The sequence below is a fragment of the Macrobrachium rosenbergii genome, chromosome 12, assembly GCF_040412425.1.
Source record: "Macrobrachium rosenbergii isolate ZJJX-2024 chromosome 12, ASM4041242v1, whole genome shotgun sequence".
NCBI classification, from domain to species: Eukaryota; Metazoa; Arthropoda; class Malacostraca; order Decapoda; family Palaemonidae; genus Macrobrachium; species Macrobrachium rosenbergii.
This window is the reverse complement of record NC_089752.1, coordinates 10,227,677-10,245,483: the sequence shown is the minus strand read 5'-3', so window position 1 is coordinate 10,245,483 and position 17,807 is coordinate 10,227,677.

Here is a 17,807-nt window from a genome sequence, read left to right as displayed (position 1 = left end):
GAGTCATGATTAGAATGTTGCATGGCTTAATGCAAAGTAGTGAACACTGGACTTTGCTATAGTATTTTATAGACAATTCTGCAATGTTAGGGAGAAAGACTGAAATATTGTATGGTTGAAATCGTGTTCCTGTAGAGAAAGAAAACGAGACGCCCTGTTTTGTCCTGCGGTCGACAAATGATGACGATCGACGAATTTTCGAACACACACGTGTTTGGAAGAGACAGCGTCAGGCTCTTACAGGTCTACGTCCATTTTTATGAGCCTGTTATTTCGAAAGAAGATAACGTCCTTAAGAAAATTCTCAGCAAATTATATCCAATACTGTTCGTACATTCTATTATACTGTAAAACTTTATGTTAACCATAGTCATATACAGGTTTTGTAAAGTGCAGTCACTGCTTGTCATCCCTCCAAATGTGTAAATGAGTGCAATGAAATCGATTTTATGACTGTTAAAATGTAGTAAAATTTCCTGAAATCAATATGAAATATCAGTCTGCATAGGTCTGAGAAAATCTGTGTTTAAATTTAGAATGGATGAACACTCTTAACAATATCAGACGGTATTATCGTGTCCAGTGATTCAAGTGCACCGATTCACGCAGACATTCCCTGTGTCACCTCCGTATTCAGGTGAACTCCTTTACGAAACACAACACAGCAGTATGTTGGAACACTCTTGACTTCATTCATATTTTCCTTTTTTCATTTTTATTGAGATGCATATTATGATTTTATTTCAGGGGATAATATAACGTTTCCTTTTGATAATCTGCAGAACGTAATTTAGTTCCGGTACAGCAACCATTGCAATATTAATGAACATGAAAAGAAACTACACAGATTAACCAGCTTTTCGAAACTATTGCAAGCCAATTAGTTTCTAAGGGATGGTCATATATATATATATATATATATATATATATATATATATATATATATATATATATATATATATATATATATATATATATATATATATATATATATATATATATATATATATATATATATATATATATATGTATATATATATATATATATATATATATATATATATATATATGTATATATGTATATATATATATATATATATATATATATATATATATATATATATATATATATATATATATATATATATTGGCCTTTAACCGCTGGTCGTCGCCATTCCCGGCCGTGCGTGCCTCTCCAGGTTGTGGCAGCAGCTCCTTTTGGCTCGGTCCTATTGGTGATGTGGCAGTTCCAGAGAGCGGCCAGCGGCCCCCCAACTGCTGGTCGCTCTCCCTTCCCAGCCATTGCGTGCCTCTCCAGGTTGTGGCAGCGAATCTTCTTGGCTTGGCCCTTATCAGTGGTGTGGCAGGTCTGAAGAGCGCCAGCGGTCCCCAACCGCTGGTCGCCGCCGTGCGTTCCTCAAAGGTGTGAGGCGGCTCCTCTTGGCTTTCCTATTGGCGGTGGCAAGTCTGGAGCGCCCAGCGCACCTCAACCGCTGGTCACTCACCCTTCCGGCCATTGCGCAGCATCTTCAGGTCATGGCGGAAGCTCCTATTGGCTTGGTCCTATCGGTGGTGTGGCAGGTCCGGAGAGCGGCCAGCGGCCCCCCAACCGCTGGTTGCTCGCCCTTCCTGGCCATTGTGTGCCTCTCCAGGTCGTGGCGGCAGGTCCTCTTGCCTTGGTCATATCAGTGGTGTGGCAGGTTTGGAGAGCGGCCAGCGGCCCCCGAACCGCTGGTCGCTCACCCTTCCCGGCCATTGCGTGGCCATCCAGGTCATGGCGGCAGCTCCTCTTGGCTTGGTCCTATCAATGGTGTGGCAGGCCTGGAGAGCGGCCAGTGGCCCCCCAACCGCTGTTCGCTCACCCTTCCCGGCCATTGCGTGGCCATCCAGTTCATGGCAGCAGCTCCACTTGGCTTGGTCCTTTGGCTGGTGTGTGGTCGGTGAGCGCCAGCAGCCCCCAACTGCTGATCGCATTTCGCCCTTCGGCCGTTGCGGGGTCTCCACCAGGTGTCGGCGTGGCGTCTCTTGGCTTGGTCCTGTCGGCTGGTGTGGCAGGTCCAGTGCCGGCCAGCAGCCCCCAACTGGCTATCGCCGCCCTTCCGGCCGTTGCGTCTCTTACCAGGTGTCGGCGCGGCTACTTCTGGTTTTGGTCCTGTTGGTGATGTGGCGGGTCAGGTGTCGGCCGCGGCTCCCCTTGGCTCGGTCCTGTCGATGGTGTGGCGGGTCCGGTGACCGGCCAGCAGCCCCCCAACTGCTGTTAAGCTCACCCGCTTCCCGGCCGTTGAGTCTCCACCAGGTGTTGGCGGCGGCTCCTCAGGCTTGGTCCTGTCGATTGGTGTGGCGGGTCTGCGTGACCGCCAGCAGCCCCCAACTGCTGGTCGCCGCCTTTCCGGCGTTGCGGTCTCCACCAGGTGTCGGGCGCAGCTCCTCCGGCTTGGTCCTGTCGGGTGGTGTGGCAGGTCCGGTGACCAGCCAGGCAGCCCCAACTGCTGTTCGCTCGCCCTTCCCGGCCGTTCATGGTCTCCACCAGGTGTTGGCGGCGGCTCCTCGTCTTGGTCCTGTCGGTGATGGCAGTTCCGTGACCGCCAGTGCCTCAACTGCCGCTTTGCTCGCCCTTCGGCTGTTGCTGGTCTCCACCAGGTGCTGGCGGCGGCTCCTTCTAGGCTTGGTCCTGTCGGTGGGTATGGGTCCCGGTGAACGCCAGCAGCCCCCAACTGCTGGCTCGCTCGCGCCCTTCGGCCGTTATGAGTCTCCACCAGGTGTCGCAGCGACTCTCTCGGCTTGGTCTGTTGAGTGACGGGTCTGATGACCGCGAGCAGCTCCCCAACTGCTGGTCGCTGGCCCTTCCCAGCCGTTACGGGTCTCCACCAGGTGTTGGCGGCGGCTCCTCTCGGCTTGGTCCTATTGGTGTGGCGGGTCCGGTGAGCGACCATCGGCGTTTCAACTGCTGGTCGCCGCCCTTCCGGCCGTTGTGGTCTCCACCAGGTGTTGGCGTCTCGCTTGGTCCTGTCGGTGGTGTGGCAGGTCCGGTGAGCGCCAGCAGCCCCCCCAACTGCTGGTCGCCGCCCTTCCGCCGGTGGGTCTCCACCAGGTGTCGGCGGCGGCTCCCCTAGGCTTGGTCCTGTCAGCTGGTGTGGCAGGTCCGGTGAGCGGCCAGCAGCCCCCCAACTGCTGGTCGTTCGCCCTTCCCAGCTGTTGCGGGTCTCCACAAGGTGTCGGCGGCGGCTCCTCTCAGCTTGGTCCTGTCAGTGGTGTGGCAGGTCCGGTGACCGGCCAGCAGCCCCCCGACTGCTGGTTGCTCGCCCTTTTCGGCCGTTGCGGGTCTCCACCAGGTTTCGGTGGCGGCTCTTCTTGGCTTGGTCCTGTCGGCTGGTGTGGTGGGTCCAGTGAGCAGCCAGCAGCCCCCCAACTGCTGGTCGCTCGCCCTTTTCAGCCGTTGCGGTTCTCCACCAGGTGTCGGCGACGGCTCCCCTCAGCTTGGTCCTGTCGGCTGGTGTGGTGGGTCCAAAGAGTGGCCAGTAGCCCCCCAACTGCAGGTTGCTCGCGCTTTTCGGCCGTTGCGGGTCTCCACCAGGTGTCGGCAGCGGCTCTTCTCGGCTTGGTCCTGTTGGCTGGTATGGCGGGTCCGGTGAGCGGCCAGCAGCCCCCCAACTGCTGGTCGCTCGCCCTTCCCGGTCGTTGCGGGTCTCCACCAGGTGTCGGCGGCGGCTCCTCTAGGCTTGGTCCTGTCGGTGTTGTGGCGGGTCCAGTGACCGCCAGCAGCCCTTCAACTGCTGGTCGCCACCCTTCCGGCTGTTGTGGTCTCCTCCACCAGGTGTCGGCGGCGGCCTCTAGGCTTGGTCCTGTCGGTGGTGTGGTCCGGATGAGCAGACAGCAGCCCCCAACTGCTGGTCCTCGACTTCCCAGCCGTTGCGTGGTCTCCACCAGGTGTCGGGCGGCGCTCTTGGCGTGGTCCTGCCGGTGGTGTGCGGGTCCGGTGACCGGCCAGCAGCCCCCAAACTGCTGGTCACTCTCCCTTCCCGGCCGTTGCGGGTCTCCACCAGGTGTTGGCGGCACCTCCTCTAGTCTTGGTCCTGTCGGTGGGGTGGTGGGCCCGGTGAGCGGCCAACAGCCCCCAAATGCTGGTTGCTCCCCCTTCCCGGCCAATGCGGGTCTCCACCAGGTGTCGGCGGCGGCTCCTCTCGGCTTGGTCCTGTTGGTGATGTGGCGGGTCCGGTAACCGGCCAGCAGCCCCCCAACTGCCGGACGCTCGCCCTTCCCGGCTGTTCCCGGTCTCCACCAGGTGTCGGCGGCGGCTCCTCTTGGCTGTCCTGTCGGTGGTGTGGCGGGTCGGTGACCTGCCAGCAGCCCCCAACTGCTGGTAGCTCGCCTTCCCGGCCGCTGCGGGTCCCCACCAGGTGTCGGCGACGGCTCCTCAGGCTTGGTCCTGTCGGTGGTGTGGCGGGTCCGTGACCGCCAGCAGCCCCAACTGCTGGTCGCTCGCCTTCCCGGCCATTGCGGTCTCCACCAGGTGTCGGGCTCGCTCCTCAGGCTTGGTCCTGTCGCGGTGGTGTGGCGGGGTCCGTGACCGCCAGCAGCCCGCGAACTGCTGGTCGCCGCTTTCCCGGCCGTTATGGTCTCAACCAGGTGTCGGCGGCGGCTCCTCTAGGCTTGGTCCTGTCGGTGGTTTGGCGGGTCCGTGACCAGCCAGCAGCCCCCAACTGCTGGTCGCCGCCTTTCCCGGCCGTTGCGGGTCTCCACCAGGTGTCGGCAACGGCTCCTCTAGGCTTGGTCCTGTCGATGGTGTGGCGGGTCTGGTGACGCCAGCAGCCCCCAACTGTTGGTCGCCGCTCTTCCCGGCCGTTGGTCTCCACCAGGTGTCGGCGGGCTCTGCTCTAGGCTTGGTCCTATCGGTGGTGTGCCGGGTCCGGTGACGCCAGCAGCCCCCAACTGCTGGTCGTCGCCTTTCCGGCCAATGCGGTCTCCACCAGGTGTCGGCGCTCCTCTAGGCTTAGTCTTGTCGGTGGTGTGGCGGGTCCGTGACCAGCCAGCAGCCCCCAACTGCTGGTCGCTCACCTTTCCCAGCCGTTGCGGGTCTCCACTCAGGTGTCGCGACGGCTCCTCTAGGCTTGGTCCTGTCGGTGGTGTGGCGGGTCCGGTGATCGACAGCAGCCCCAACTGCTGGTCGCCGCCTTTCCGGCCGTTCGGTCTCCACCAGGTGTTGGCGGCTCCTCTAGGCTTGGTCCTGTTGGTGGTTTGGCGGGTCTGGTGACCGGCCAGCAGCCCCCCAACTGCTGTTCGCTCGCCTTTGCCTGCCGTTGGGGATCTCCACCAGGTGTCGGCGGCGGCTCCTCTAGGCTTAATCCTGTCGGTGGTGTGGCGGGTCCGGTGACCGGACAGCAGCCCCCCAACTACTGGTCGCTCGCCTTTCCCGGCCGTTGCGGGTCTCCACCAGGTGTCGGCGACGGCTCCTCTAGGCTTGGTCCTGTCGGTGGTGTGGCGGGTCTGGTGACCGGCCAGCAGCCCCCCAACTGCTGGTCGCCGCCTTTCCTGGCCGCGGCGGGTCTCCACCAGGTGTCGGCGGCTCCTCTAGGCTTGGTCTTGTCGGTGGTGTGGCGGGTCCGGTGACCGCCAGCAGCCCCCCCAACTGCTGGTCGCCGCCTTTCCCGGCTGTTGCGGGTCTCCACCAGGTGTCGGTGACAGCTCCTCTAGGCTTGGTCCTGTCGGTGGTGTGGCGGGTCCGTGACCGCCAGCAGCCCCAACTGCTGGTCGCCGCCTTTCCCGGCTGTTGCGGGTCTCCACCAGGTGTCGGCGACGCTCCTCTAGGCTTGGTCCTGTCGGTGGTGTGGTTGTCCGTGACCGCCAGCAGCCCCCCAACTGCTGGTCGCCGCCTTTCCGGCCGTTGCGGTCTCCACCAGGTGTCGGCGACGCTCCTCTAGGCTTGGTCCTGTTGGTGGTGTGGCGGTCCGGTGACCGGCCAGCAGCCTCAACTGCTGGTCGCTTGCCTTTCCCGGCCGTTGCGGGTCTCCACCAGGTGTCGGCGGCGGCTGCTCTAGGCTTGGTCCTGTCGGTGGTGTGGTGGGTCCAGTGACCGGCCAGCAGCCCCCCAACTGCTGGTCGCTCGCCTTTCCCGGCCGTTACGGGTCTCCACCAGGTGTCGGCAACGGCTCCTCTAGGCTTGGTCCTATCGGTGGTGTGGCTTGTCCGGTGACCGGCCAGCAGCCCCCCAACTGCTGGTCGCTCGCCTTTCCTGGCCGTTCGGTCTCCACCGGAGTGTGTCGGCGACGGCTCCTCTAGGCTTGATCCTGTCGGTGGTGTGGCGGGTCCGGTGACCGCCAGCAGCCCCCCTCAACTGCTGGTCGCCACCTTTCCGGCCGTTGCGGTCTCCACCAGGTGTCGGCAGCGGCTCCTCTAGGCTTGGTCCTGTCGGGTGGTGTGGCGGGTCCGGGTGACCGCCAGCAGCCCCCCCAACTGCTGGTCGCCGCCTTTCCGGCCGTTGCGGGTCTCCACCAGGTGTCGGGCGACAGCTCCTCTAGGCTTGTCCTGTCGGTGGTGTGGCGGGTCGGTGACCGGCCAGCAGCCCCCAACTGCTGGTCGGTCGCCTTTCCGGCCGTTGTGGTCTCCACCAGGTGTCGGGCGGCTCCTCTAGGCTTGGTCCTGTCGGGTGGTGTGGCGGGTCCGTGACCGCCAGCAGCCCCCAACTGCTGGTCGCCGCCTTTCCGCCGTTGCGGGTCTCCAGCAGGTGTCGGCGACGGCTCCTCAGGCTTGGTCCTGTCGGTGGTGTGGCGGGTCCGGTGACCGCCAGCAGCCCCCAACTGCTGGTCGCTCACCTTTCCGGCTGCCGCGGCTCCACCAGGTGTCGGCTCCTCTTCAGGCTTGGTCTTGTCGGTGGCGTGGCGGATCCGGTGACCGCCAGCAGCCCCCAACTGCTGGTCGCCGCTTTTCCAGCCATTGCGCCGTTTCCAACGGTGTCCAGCCATTGGTCCTGTCGGTGGTGCTTCGTCCGTGACCGCCAGCAGCCCCCAACTGCTGGTCGCCCTCTGTCGCTTCGGTCTCCACCAGGTGGCGGCGGCTTGGTCCTGTCGCGGTGGTGTGGCGGTCCGGTGACCGCCAGCAGCCCCCCAACTGCTGGTCGCCGCCTTTCCCCCGGCCGCTTTGGTTCCAATTGGTGTCGGCGGCGTCTCCTCTATTCTTGGTCCTGTTGGTGGTGTGGCCGATCGGTGACCGCCAGCAGCCCCCCCAACTGCTGGTCGCCACCTTTCCCAGCCGCTTCGGGTCTCCACCAGGTGTCGGGCGGCGGCTCCTCAGGCTTGGTCCTGTCGGGTGGTGTGGCGGGTCCAGTGACCGGCCAGCAGCCCCCAACTGCTGGTCGCCACCTTTCCCCGCCGTGCGGGTCTCCACCAGGTGTCGGCGCGTGCTCCTCAGGCTTGGTCCTGTCGGTGGTGGCGGGTCCAGTGACCGGCCAGCAGCCTCAACTGCTGGTCGCCACCTTTCCCGGCCGTTTCGGGTCTCCACCAGGTGTCGGCGGCGCTCCTCTCAGGCTTGGTCCTGTCGGGTGGTGGTGGCGGGTCCGGTGACCGCCAGCAGCCTCAACTGCTGGTCGCCACCTTTCCCGCGCCAATGCGGTCTCCACCAGGTGTCGGCGGCGGCCTCTAGGCTTAGTCTTGTCGGTGGTGTGATGGTCCGTGACCAGCCAGCAGCCCCCAACTGCTGGTCGCCACCTTCCCAGCCGCTGGTTCACCAGGTGTCGGGCGACGCTCCTCTAGGCTTGGTCCTGTCGGTGTGGCTGGTCCGTGACCGGGACAGCAGCCTCAACTGCTGGTCGCCGCTTCTTCCCCGCCGCTATGGGTCTCCACCAGGTGGTTCTAGGCTTGGGTCCTGTTGGTGGTTTGGCCAGACCGCCAGCAGCCCCCAACTGCTGTTCGCCGCCTTTCCTGCCGTTGGGGGTCTCCACCAGGTGTCGGGCGGCGGCTCCTCTAGGCTTAATCCTGTCGGTGGTGTGGCGTGGTCCGGTGACCGGACAGCAGCCCCCAACTACTGGTCGCCGGCTTTCCCGCCGCTTGGTCTCCACCAGGTGTTGGCGACGGCTCCTCAGGCTTGGTCCTGTCGGGTGGTGTGGCGGGTCTGGTGACCGCCAGCAGCCCCAACTGCTGGTCGCCGCCTTGCCTGGCCGTTGCGGTCTCCACCAGCCGGCGACGGCTCCTCTAGGCTTGGTCCTGTCGGTGGTGTGGCGGGTCGGTGACCGCCAGCAGCCCTCAACTGCTGGTCGCCGCTCTTTCCCGGCGGTTCGCCGCGGTCTCCACCAGGTGTCGGGCGACGCAGTTCTCAGGCTGGTCCTGTCGGTGGTGTGGCGGGTCCGTGACCGCCAGCAGCCCCCAACTGCTGGTCGCCGCCTTTCTGGCACTGTTATGGTCTCCACCAGGTGTCGGCGGCTCCTCTAGGCTTGGTCCTGTCGGTGGTGTGGCGGGTCCGTGATCGCCAGCAGCCCCAACTGCTGGTCGCCGCCTTCCCGGCCAAGATGCGGGTCTCCACCAGGTATCGGCGACGGCCCTCTAGGCTTGGTCCTGTTGGTGGTGTGGCGGAGTCCGTGACCGCCAGCAGCCCCCAACTGCTGGTCGCTTGCCTTTCCGGCTGCCGCGGGTCTCCACCAGGTGTCGGCGGCGGCTCCTCAGGCTTGGTCCTGTCGGTGGTGTGGTGGGTCCAGTGACCGCCAGCAGCCCTCAACTGCTGGTCGCCGCTTTTCCCGGCCGTTACGGTCTCCACCAGGTGTCGGCAACGGCTCCTCTTAGGCTTGGTCCCATTGGTGGTGTGGCTTGTCCGGTGACCGCCAGCAGCCCCCAACTGCTGGTCGCCGCTTTCCTGGCCGTTGCGGTCTCCACCAGGTGTCGGCGACGGCTGCTCTAGGGCTTGATCCTGTCGGTGGTGTGGTGGGTCCGTGACCGCCAGCAGCCCCCAACTGCTGGTCGCCACCTTCCCGGCGTTCTGGCGGTCTCCACCAGGTGTCGGCAGCGCTCCTCTAGGCTTGGTCCTGTCGGTGGTGTGGCGGTCCGGTGACCGCCAGCAGCCCCCAACTGCTGGTCGCCGCTTTCTGGCCGTGCGGGTCTCCACCAGGTGTCGGCGACGGCTCCTCTGTTTGGTCCTGTCGGTGGTGTGGCGGGTCCGGTGACCGGCCAGCAGCCCCCAACTGCTGGTCGTGTCACCTTTCCCGGCCGTTGTGGTCTCCACCAGGTGTCGGCAGCGGCTCCTTCAGGCTTGGTCCTGTCGGTGGTGTATGGTCCGGTGACCGCCAGCAGCCCCCAACTGCTGATCGCCGCCTTCCCGCCGCTATGGGTCTCAGCAGGTGTCGGCGACGGCTCCTCTAGGCTTGGTCCTGTCGGTGGTGGGCGTGGTCGGTGACCGCCAGCAGCCCCCCCAACTGCTGGTCGGCCACCTTTCTCTGCCGCTGCGGTCTCCACCAGGTGTCGCGGCGGCTCTCTAGGGCTTGGTCTTGTCGGGTGGTGTGGCGGATCCGGTGACCGCCAGCAGCCCCCAACTGCTGGTCGCCGCTTTTTCAGCCACGCGGGTCTCCACCAGGTGTCGGGCGACGGCCTCCTCTAGGCTTGGTCCTGTCGGTGGTGCTGGAATCGGTGACCGCCAGCAGCCTCAACTGCTGGTCGCTCACCTTTCCGGCCGTTGCGGGTCTCCACCAGGTGTCGCGCGCTCCTCTAGGCTTGGTCCTGTCGGTGGTGTGGCGGGTCCGTGACCGCCAGCAGCCCCCAACTGCTGGTCGCTCGCCTTTCCGCCGCGCGGTCTCCACCAGGTGTCGGCGGCTCCTCTATTCTTGGTCCTGTTGGTGGTGTGGCGGGATCCGTGACCGCCAGCAGCCCCCAACTGCTGGTGGCCACCTTTCCCCGCCGCTTTCGGTCTCCACCAGGTGTCGGCGGCGTCTCCTCTAGGCTTGGTCCTGTCGGTGGTGTGGCGGGTCCAGTGACCGCCAGCAGCCCCAACTGCTGGTCGCTCACCTTTCCCGGCCGTTGCGATGGTCTCCACCAGGTGTCGCGGCTCCTCTAGGCTTGGTCCTGTCGGTGGTGTGGCGGGTCCGGTGACGACCAGCAGCCCCCAACTGCTGGTCGCCACCTTTCCCGCCGCTTGGTCTCCACCAGGTGTCGGCGGTTAGGCTTGGTCCTGTCGGTGGTGTGGCGGTCCGTGACCGCCAGCAGCCCCCAACTGCTGGTCACTCACCTTTCCCGCCGTTGCGGGACTCACCAGGTGTCGGTGGCCTCTAGTCTTGGTCCTGTCGGTGGCGGGTCCGGTGACCGCCAGCAGCCCCCAACTGCTGGTCGCCACCTTTCCCGGCCGTTTGGTCTCCACCAGGTGTCGGGCGGCGGCTCCTCTAGGCTTGGTCCTGTCGGTGGTGTGGCGGGTCCGTGACCCGGCCAGCAGCCCCCCCAACTGCTGGTCGCCACCTTTCCCGGCCGGGGTCTCCACCAGGTGTCGGCGGCGGCTCCTCTGAGGCTTGGTCCTGTCGGTGGTGTGGCGGGTCGGTGACCGCCAGCAGCCCCCCAACTGCTGGTCGCCACCTTTTCCGGCCGCTTTGTGGTCTCCACCAGGTGTCGGGCGACGGCTCCTCTAGGCTTGGTCCTGTCGGTGGTGTGGCGGGTCCGGTGACCGGCCAGCAGCCCCCCAACTGCTGGTCGCCACCTTTCCCGGCGTTGGTCTCCACCAGGTGTCGCGGCGGCTCCTCTAGGCTTGGTCCTGTCGGTGGGTGGCGGGTCCGGTGACCGCCAGCAGCCCCCCAACTGCTGGTCGCCGCCTTTTCCCGGCCGTTGCGGGTCTCCACCAGGTGTCGGGCGACGGCTCCTCAGGCTTGGTCCTGTCGGTGGTGTGGCGGTCCGGTGACCGCCAGCAGCCCCCAACTGCTGGTCGCCACCTTTCCGGCCGCCATGGTCTCCACCAGGTGTCGGGGAGGCTCCTCAGGCTTGGTCCTGTCGGTGGTGTGGCGGGTCCGGTGACCGCCAGCAGCCCCCAACTGCTGGTCGCCGCCTTTCCCGGCCGTTCGGTCTCCACCAGGTGTCGACGGCTCTCAGGCTTGGTCCTGTCGGGTGGTGTGGTGGTCCGTGACCGCCAGCAGCCCCCCCAACTGCTGGTCGCCGCCTTTCGGCCGTTTCGGGTCTCCACCAGGTGTCGTCCAGGCGGCAGGCTCCTCTAGGCTTGGTCCTGTCGGCGGTGGTGTGGCGGGTCCGGTGACCGCCAGCAGCCCCCAACTGCTGGTCGCCGCCTTTCCCGGCCGTTTCTTGGTGGTCTCCACCAGGTGTCGGGCGTCTCCACAACTCCCTTCTAGGCTTGGTCCTGTCGGTGGTGGTGGGTCCAGTGACCGCCAGCAGCCCCAACTGCTGGTCGCTCGCCTTTCCCGCCGTTCGGTCTCCACCAGGTGTCGGGCGGCGTGCTCCTCTAGGCTTGGTCCTGTCGGTGGTGTTTGGGTCCGGTGACCGCCAGCAGCCCCCAACTGCTGGTCGCCACCTTTCCCGGCGTTTGGTCTCCACCAGGTGTCGGCGGCTCCTCCGCCAGGCTTGGTCCTGTCGTGTGGTGTGGCGGGTCCGGTGACCGCCAGCAGCCCCAACTGCTGGTCGCCACCTTTCCCGGCCGTTGGGTCTCCACCAGGTGTCGTGGCGCTCTCTAGGCTTGGTCCTGTCGGTGGTGTGGCGGGTCCGTGACCGCCAGCAGCCCCCAACTGCTGGTCGCCACCTTTCCCGGCCGCTTTGGTCTCCACCAGGTGTCGTGGCGGCGGCTCCTCTAGGCTTGGTCCTGTCGGTGGTGGGGTCCGTGACCGCCAGCAGCCCCCCAACTGCTGGTCGCCACCTTTCCCGGCCGCTTTCGGTCTCCACCAGGGTCGGCGGCGGCTCCTCTAGGCTTGGTCCTGTCGGTGGTGTGGCGGGTCCGGTGACCGCCAGCAGCCCCCAACTGCTGGTCGCTCACCTTTCCCGGCGTTTGGGTCTCCACCAGGTGTCGGGCGGCGGCTTCTCTAGGCTTGGTCCTGTCGGGTGGTGTGGCGGGTCCGGTGACCGCCAGCAGCCCCAACTGCTGGTCGCCACCTTTCCCGGCCGTTTCTGGTCTCCACCAGGTGTCGGGCGGCGGCTCCTCAGGCTTGGTCCTGTCGGGTGGTGGCGGGTCCGGTGACCGCCAGCAGCCCCCAACTGCTGGTCGCCACCTTTCCCGGCCGTTTCGGTCTCCACCAGGTGTCGTGGCGGCGGCTCCTCTAGGCTTGGTCCTGTCGGTGGTGTGGCGGGTCCGGTGACCGCCAGCAGCCCCCAACTGCTGGTCGCTCACCTTTCCCGGCCGTTCGGGTCTCCACCAGGTGTCGCGGCGGCTCCTCCAGGCTTGGTCCTGTCGGTGGTGTGGCGGGTCCGGTGACCGCCAGCAGCCCCCAACTGCTGGTCGCTCACCTTTCCCGGCCGTTTCGGTCTCCACCAGGTGTCGGGCGGCTCCTCTAGGCTTGGTCCTGTCGGTGGTGTGGCGGGTCCGGTGACCGCCAGCAGCCCCCAACTGCTGGTCGCTCACCTTTCCCGGCCAAGGCGGGTCTCCACCAGGTGTCGGCGCGGCTCCTCAGGCTTGGTCCTGTCGGTGGTGTATGGCGGGTCCGGTGACCCGCCAGCAGCCCCAACTGCTGGTCGCTCACCTTCCCGGCCGTTTGGTCTCCACCAGGTGTCGGCGGCGGCTCCTCTAGGCTTGGTCCTGTCCGGTGGTGTGGCGGGTCCAGTGACGCCAGCAGCCCCCAACTGCTGGTCGCTCACCTTTCCCGGCGCCGGGTCTCCACCAGGTGTCGGCGGCTCCTCGGCTTGGTCCTGTCGGTGGTGTGGCGGGTCGGTGACCGCCAGCAGCCCCAACTGCTGGTCGCTCACCTTTCCGGCCGTTTCGGTCTCCACCAGGTGTCGGCGGGCGGCTCCTCTAGGCTTGGTCCTGTCGGTGGTGTGGGCGGGTCCAGTGACCGCCAGCAGCCCCCAACTGCTGGTCGCTCACCTTCCGGCCGTTCGGTCTCCACCAGGTGTCGCGGCGGCTCCTCTGAGGCTTGGTCCTGTCGGTGGTGTGGGCGGGTCCGGTGACCGCCAGCAGCCCCCAACTGCTGGTCGCTCACCTTTCCCGCGTTTCGGTCTCCCACCAGGTGTCGGCCGCGCTCCTCAGGCTTGGTCCTGTCGGTGGTGTCGCGGGTCCGTGACGCCAGCAGCCCCTAACTGCTGGTCGCTCACCTTTCCCGGCCGTTGCGGGTCTCCACCAGGGTGTCGGCGGCGGATTCTCTAGGCTTGGTCCTGTCGGTGGTGTGGCGGGTCCGGTGACCGCCAGCAGCCCCTAACTGCTGGTCGCCACAGCACCGGCCGTTTTGGTCTCCACCAGGTGTCGCGTGGCTCCTCTCAGGCTTGGTCCTGTCGGTGTGGCGGGTCCGGTGACCGCCAGCAACCCCCAACTGCTGGTCGCTCACCTTTCGGCCGTTTGGTCTCCACCAGGTGTCGGCGGCGTCCTCCAGGCTTGGTCCTGTCGGTGGTGTGGCGGGTCCGGTGACCGGCCAGCAGCCCCAACTGCTGGTCGCTCACCTTTCCCGCCGTTCGGGTCTCCACCAGGTGTCGCGGCGGCTCCTCTAGGCTTGGTCCTGTCGGTGGTGTGGCGGGTCGGTGACCGCCAGCAGCCCCCAACTGCTTGGTCGCTCACCTTTCCGGCCGTTTGGTCTCCACCAGGTATCGGCGGCGGCTCCTCCAGGCTTGGTCCTGTCGGTGGTGTGGCGGGTCCAGTGACCGCCAGCAGCCCCTCAACTGCTGGTCGCTCACCTTTCCCGGCCGTTTGGTCTCCACCAGGTGTCGGCGCGGCTCCTCAGGCTTGGTCCTGTCGGTGGTGTGGCGGGTCGGTGACCGCCAGCAGCCCCCAACTGCTGGTCGCTCACCTTTCCCGGCGTTGCGGGTCTCCCACCAGGTGTCGGCGGCGCTCCTCAGGCTTAGTCCTGTCGGTGGTGTGGCGGGTCCGGTGACCCGCCAGCAGCCCCCAACTGCTGTCGCCACCTTTCCCGGCCGTTCGGTCTCCACCAGGTGTCGCGGCTCCTCTTAGGCTTGGTCCTGTCGGTGGTGTGGCGGGTCCGGTGACCCCGCCAGCAGCCCCCAACTGCTGGTCGCCACCTTTCCCGGCCGTTTGCGGGTCTCCACCAGGTGTCGGCGGCTCCTCCAGGCTTGGTCCTGTCGGTGGTGTGGCGGGTCGGTGACCGCCAGCAGCCCCAACTGCTGGTCGCTCACCTTTCCCGGCCGTTTCGGTCTCCACCAGGTGTCGGCGGCGGCTCCTCAGGCTTGGTCCTGTCGGTGGTGTGGCGGGTCCGGTGACCGGCCAGCAGCCCCCCAACTGCTGGTCGCTCACCTTTCCCGGCCGTTTCGGGTCTCCACCAGGTGTCGGCGGCGGCTCCTCTAGGCTTGGTCCTGTCGGTGGTGTGGCGGGTCCGGTGACCGGCCAGCAGCCCCCCAACTGCTGGTCGCTCGCCTTTCCCGGCCGTTGCGGGTCTCCACCAGGTGTCGTGGCGGCTCCTCTAGTCTTGGTCCTGCCGGTGGTGTGGCGGGTCGGTGACCGCCAGCAGCCCCAACTGCTGGTCGCTCACCTTTCCGGCCGTTTCGGTCTCCACCAGGTGTCGGGCGGCGGCTCCTCTAGGCTTGGTCCTGTCGGTGTGTGGCGGGTCCGGTGACCGCCAGCAGCCCCCAACTGCTGGTCGCCACCTTCCCGGCCCGTTGCGGGTCTCCACCAGGTGTCGGCGGCCTCCTCTAGGCTTGGTCCTGTCGGGTGGTGTGGCGGGTCCGGTGACCGCCAGCAGCCCCCAACTGCTGGTCGCTCACCTTTCCGGCTGTTCGGTCTCCACCAGGTGTCGGGCGGCGGCTCCTCTAGGCTTGGTCCTGTCGGTGGTGTGGCGGGTCCGGTGACCGGCCAGCAGCCCCCCAACTGCTGGTCGCCACCTTTCCGGCCGCTTTGGTCTCCACCAGGTGTCGCGGCTCCTCAGGCTTGGTCCTGTCGGTGGTGTGGCGGGTCCGGTGACCGGCCAGCAGCCCCCCAACTGCTGGTCGCTCACCTTTCCCGCCGTTTCGGGTCTCCACCAGGTGTCGGCACGGCTCCTCTAGGCTTGGTCCTGTCGGTGGTGGCGGGTCCAGTGACCGCCAGCAGCCCCCAACTGCTGGTCGGTCACCTTTCCGGCCGTTATGGTCTCCACCAGGTGTCGTGCAGCGGCTCCTCTAGGCTTGGTCCCTGTCGGTGGTGTGGTATGGTCGGTGACCGCCAGCAGCCTCAACTGCTGGTCGCCGCTTTCCCGGCCGTTTCGGGTCTCCACCAGGTGTCGGGCGACGGCTCCTCTAGGCTTGGTCCCGGTGGTGTGGCGGGTCCGGTGACCGCCAGCAGCCCAACTGCTGGTCGCTCACCTTTCCCGGCCCGTTGCGGGTCTCCACCAGGTGTCGGCGGCTCCTCTAGGCTTGGTCCTGTCGGGTGGTGTGGTGGGTCCAGTGACCGGCCAGCAGCCCCCAACTGCTGGTCGCTCGCCTTTCCCGCCCGTTTGGTCTCCACCAGGTGTCGGCGACGGCTCCTCTAGGCTTGGTCCTGTCGGTGGTGTGGCGGGTCCGGTGACCGCCAGCAGCCCCCAACTGCTGGTCGCCGCCTTTCCCGGCCGTTGCGCGTCTCCACCAGGTGTCGTGCGCGGCTCCTCTAGGCTTGGTCCTGTCGGTGGTGTGGCGGGTCGGTGACCGCCAGCAGCCCCCAACTGCTGGTCGCTCGCCTTTCCCGCCGTTGCTGGAGTCTCCCACCAGGTGTCGGCGCGGCTCCTCTAGGCTTGGTCCTGTCGGTGGTGGCGGGTCCGGTGACCGCCAGCAGCCCCAACTGCTGGTCGCCGCCTTTTCGGCCGCTGGTCGGTCTCCACCAGGTCCGGCGGCGGCTCCTCTGAGCTTGGTCCTGTCGGTGGTGTTGGCGGGTCGGTGACCGCCAGCAGCCCCCAACTGCTGGTCGCTCGCCTTTCCGGCCGTTTGGTCTCCACCAGGTGTCGGTGGCGGCTCCTCTAGGCTTGGTCCTGTTGGTGGTGTGGTGGGTCCGGTGACGACCAGCAGCCCCCAACTGCTGGTCGCCACCTTTCGGCCGTTTGGTCTCCACCAGGTGTCGGCGGCGCTCCTCTAGGCTTGGTCCTGTCGGTGGTGGTGTGGTCCGGTGACCGCCAGCAGCCCCCAACTGCTGGTCGCTCACCTTTCCCGGCCGTTTCGGGTCTCCCACCAGGTGCCGGCGCGGCTCCTTCTAGGCTTGGTCCTGTCGGTGGTGTGGGCGGGTCCGTGACCGGCCAGTTGCCCCCCAACTGCTGGTCGCTCACCTTTCCCGCCCGTTTGGGTCTCCACCAGGTGTCGCAATCGGCTCCTCTAGGCTTGGTCCTGTCGGTGGTGTGGCGGGTCTGGTGACCGCCAGCAGCCCCCAACTGCTGGTCGCCACCTTTCCCGGCCGTTTCGGTCTCCACCAGGTGTCGGGCGCGCTCCTCTAGGCTTGTCCTGTCGGTGGTGTGGCGGGTCAGTGACCGCCAGCAGCCCCCAACTGCTGGTCGCTCACCTTTCCCGGCCGCGTGGTCTCCACCAGGTGTCGGCAGCTCCTCTAGGCTTGGTCCTGTCGGTGGTGGTGGGTCCGGTGACGCCAGCAGCCCCCAACTGCTGGTCGCCTCGCCTTCCGGCCGTTTCGGTCTCCACCAGGTGCGGCGGCGTCTCCTCTAGGCTTGGTCCTGTCGGGTGGTGTGGCGGGTCCAGTGACCGCCAGCAGCCTCAACTGCTGGTCGCCGCCTTTCCTGGCCGTCGCGGTCTCCACCAGGTGTCGGCAGCGGCTCCTCTAGGCTTGGTCCTGTCGGTGGTGTGGTGGTCCCGGTGACCGCCAGCAGCCCCCAACTGCTGGTCGCTCACCTTTCCCGGCGTTTCGGTCTCCACCAGGGCCGTCGCGGCTCCTCTAGGCTTGGTCCTGTCGGTGGTGTGGCGGGTCCGTGACCGCCAGCAGCCCCAACTGCTGGTCGCCACCTTCCCGGCCGTTCTGGTCTCCACCAGGTGTCGGCGCGGCTCCTCTGGCTTGGTCCTGTCGGTGGTGTGGCGGGTCCGGTGACGGCCAGCAGCCCCCAACTGCTGGTCGCCACCTTTCCGGCCGCTTTCGGGTCTCCACCAGGTGTCGCGGCGGCTCCTCTAGGCTTGGTCCTGTCGGTGGTGTGGCGGGTCCGGTGACCGCCAGCAGCCCCAACTGCTGGTCGCTCACCTTTCGGCCGTTTGGTCTCCACCAGGTGTCGGCGGCTCCTCTAGGCTTGGTCCTGTCGGTGGTGTGGCGGGTCCGGTGACCGGCCAGCAGCCCCCCAACTGCTGGTCGCTCACCTTTCCCGGCCGTTTGGTCTCCACCTTCCTCTAGGCTTGGTCCCGGTGGTGTGGCGGGTCGTGACCGCCAGCAGCCCCCAACTGCTGGTCGCTCACCTTCCCGGCCGTTGGTCTCCACCAGGTGTGGCTCCTCTAGGCTTGGTCCTGTCGGTGGTGTGGCGGGTCCGGTGACCGGCCAGCAGCCCCCCAACTGCTGGTCGCTCACCTTCCCGGCCGTTGCGGGCTCCACCAGGTGCCGGCGACGGCTTCTCTAGGTCTTGGTCCTCCACCGGGTCCGTTGCCAGCAGCCCCAACTGCTGGTTGCTCACCCTTCCCGCCGTTTGGTCTCCACCAGGTGTCGGGCGGCGGCTCCTCTAGGCTTGGTCCTGTCGGTGGTGGCGGGTCCGGTGAGCCAGCAGCCCCCAACTGCTGGTTATTCACCTTTCCGGCGTTCGGTCTCCGCAGGAACACTGCAATTACTCAGGC